The following is a 3,364-nucleotide window of genomic DNA, read 5'->3' on the forward strand; positions in this document are numbered from 1 at the left end:
TTTTTTTTTTTTTTTTACAGCACATCACACACACTCTACTGACATTTCACACTGCAAGAAACCAGCAGGCTGGTACATGAACTCAGGAAGGGGCTCAACGCAGGGCTGCTACAGACCCCACAATTGGTCATAACCTTTTTCTGATTCTGAGTCCGGTTTAGGGCACATGCTGAGAGGACCCAGTGGGACTGGTGTCAGACAGAGCTCCCAGCTGGATCTGAAAGCGGTGGGGTGGTCCGGCCCTAGGAAGTAGCTCTATCCCAGGTGGGCTGCACTGGGGGGCATTAGGCCAGCCCAGGGGTGTGTGTGTGTGTGTGGCTGCAGAGGCAGGTCAAGCAAGCACAGGCAGAGGGTGCTTCCCCCGACCTCAGGCCTTGAATTGGCAAAGAGTAATATAGAACAAAGTAGAGGGGGTGGCCGGTTAGCTCAGTTGGTCAGAGCGTGGTGCTGATAACACCAAGGTTGCCGGTTCAATCCCCACATGGGCCACTGTGAGCTGTGCCCTCCCTAAAAACAAAAGTCAACTATGCCATTGTAGCATGAAAGCAGTGTGTAACCAATGACCATGGCTGCTCCCCAATTAAAAAACAAAAAAACAAACAAACAAAATAACTGAGTATCCCCTTTCCACACAATGGGCAGCCCTGGAAGGCAGGGGGTCCCCTCCATGCCCCTCCCACCCTCCCACTCTGCTTCCTGCTCTGACTCTGACCCCCAGGACATGAAGTAATAAACGTGTGTTGTTTTAAGCCACTAAGTTTGGGTTCATGTGCTACAACAGCCACAGGAAACTCCTTTTTTATTCAAAGCCCGGTCATTCACCCCCGTCTCTGGGGCTGGCCAAAGATGACACAGAAGTAATTCGAACCCTGGGGGCCCAGCTCTCCCTCACTGGTCTATCTCACCTCCCCTGTCCTGGGCACTGGACCGAAGCTCCACCCAACTCCCCTGGTGTGTTCGTGGGTGGCCTTTGTGCCTGCTCGTCCCATGGCCTGAGCCACGGTTCTCAGCCTGCAGACCCTCAGGAAGGAGAACAGTGAGGCCAGAAGGCAGAGTCCACATCCAGCTCTGCTGGGTGCCTTGGGGAGGCACCTACCCTCTTTGAGGGTTAGTTTCCTCACCCATGTGGTGAGATGGAATGTGTCTGCTCCACTGGCGTCAGTATGTGGGCATTGTGCAAAATAATATCCATGAAGTTCTTTGTCACAGAGCCTGATGATGTCACCGCTTAGCCAATCTACCCTTCTTGTTCCCACCTTCAGGGCCATGTTCAAATGCTCCCTCCACATGGGTGCTCTCCTCTGACCCTGGACAGCCTGTTGTATCCCATATACCAGGGTACAAGGTTTAAACACCCATACAGTATCCCCCCTTTATCCACGGGGATATGTACCAAGACCCCCCCAGTGGATGCCTGAAACTGAGGATAGTACTGAACCCTATGGGTACTATGTTTTTTCTTATATGTACGTGCACTTTAGAGCTTCTCTTTGGCATCTCTGACTTGCCAGCATCACTACTCTTGCACGTTGGAGCCATTATTAAGTAAAATAAGCGCGTTCCTTGAACACAAGCACTGCAATACTGCGACAGTCAATCTGATAGCCTGAGTAGGCTACTAAGTGACAAAAGGGCAGGTGGCATATACAGTGTGGATACTCTGGACAAAGGGATGATTCACATCTCAAGTGGGATGGAGTAAGATGGTGCGGCATTCCATCATGCTACTCAGAACAGCACACAATTTAAAACTTAAGAATTGTTTATTTCTGGATTTCTCCACTTAATATTTTTGGGCCGCGGTTGACTGTGAGTAACTGATACCACGGGAAGCAGACTACAGATAGGGGGGAACTACTGTAATGACAATACAGTTGGTAACATTTATGGGGCTCTGACTCTGTGCCAGGCACTGGGCTAAATGTGTTACACATATACACTGATAAATGTCACAATTATTATGCATAATAGTTATCAGTCTCATCTCAGAGCTTGCCCCAGCCTCTCACACATAACAGATCCCCCACAGCCCCTCTGCAAATGATTGCAACTCAACACCCCCAACCAAAAGATGATGAGATGATGCATTCCTTAGGAATAATATTGGCTACAAGTAAAAGGCAACCCCAAGTGATCATGCTTTAAGAAGATGGAAATCTATTTCTGACTTGGGTGAGGCCCCATGAGGTCAGGGCCCAGGTTTCTCCTATCTTGTTCTTCTATTGGATTCTCATTCCTGGAGTTGCCTCATGGCCCCAAATGGCTGCTGCAACTCCAGCCATCACATCTACCATGTAATCAGTAAGAAGAAGGGATAGGCAAAGAAGGGAATGCCTCTTTCTTTACTTAAGCTGCGCTTGCATCCCATTGGCCAGAACTTAGTCACACAGTCACAGTTAGCTGTAAGGGAGGCTAGGAAATGTAGTCTAGGCTGCCGGGCCCCACTTTGGCAGGGTGCACATCCACCAACTCCCTATGGACTCAATCAGCACTCATAGCCACTAAAGCTCCAGCCAAGGGCAACTCAATGTAGGTTCCCTCAGTCTTTCCAGATGGGGGTCCAACACCAGGGATCTAGGGGAACTTGGCAAATACCCCGTGTTCCCTAGAACTCAGCGCTTATGAGCTAACCAAGCACCAGTGACAGGCCTGATACCCCATCCATCTCCAGGCCAGCGATGGCCTCAGGTTCTTCGGGCTCAAGATCGTGATTGTGGGATGTCTCACATGTCTGCAGTCTTACCCAAACAATTAGAAAGGGTTCTCGGATTTCTTCAGATGAGCAGAAGAAACGAAAGAAAACCCAAAATATGTTATTCTTGGAAAACTCAGGGATGATTTCAAAGCCTGGTGATGCAGGAAGTTGGGAAAAAGTTGGAATAGTTGCTATCCTGGTTCATCAAACAGAAAAACATCCAGGAGCACCATCAGGGGAGAGCCCTGGAGAATGGTGAGGGTGGCCTGCATGGGGAGGGCTCAGGAGTCTTGGGGTCAAGTCTTACCTTGGCCACGGCCTTCTGTGTGACCTTGGGCAGGTCACTTCCCCGCTCTGAATCTCACATTCCTTTCTGTATAATGAGAGGATGGGACCATGTGTCCCATCTCTGCCACCCTAGGGATCTATCCCACATCCCAGCACACCCTTCACTCTGACCCCTGTACAGCTTTCTTTTTTTAAAGATTTTTTTTAATTGGGGAATTGGGGGGATGGGAACAGTGCTGGGGAATTGGGGGAAGGGGAACAGACAAGTTGCTGTGGTTTTGTTCTTCAGTCTAGTTGTGGAGGACGTTGCTTCACTGGCCCAAGTTGGAACCATCATTGCGCTCTTCCCGGGCGAGGCAGACCAGTCGCCGGCTTCTGGGC

This window comes from Hipposideros armiger, unplaced genomic scaffold (assembly GCF_001890085.2).
Source record: "Hipposideros armiger isolate ML-2016 unplaced genomic scaffold, ASM189008v1 scaffold_19, whole genome shotgun sequence".
Classification (NCBI taxonomy): Eukaryota; Metazoa; Chordata; class Mammalia; order Chiroptera; family Hipposideridae; genus Hipposideros; species Hipposideros armiger.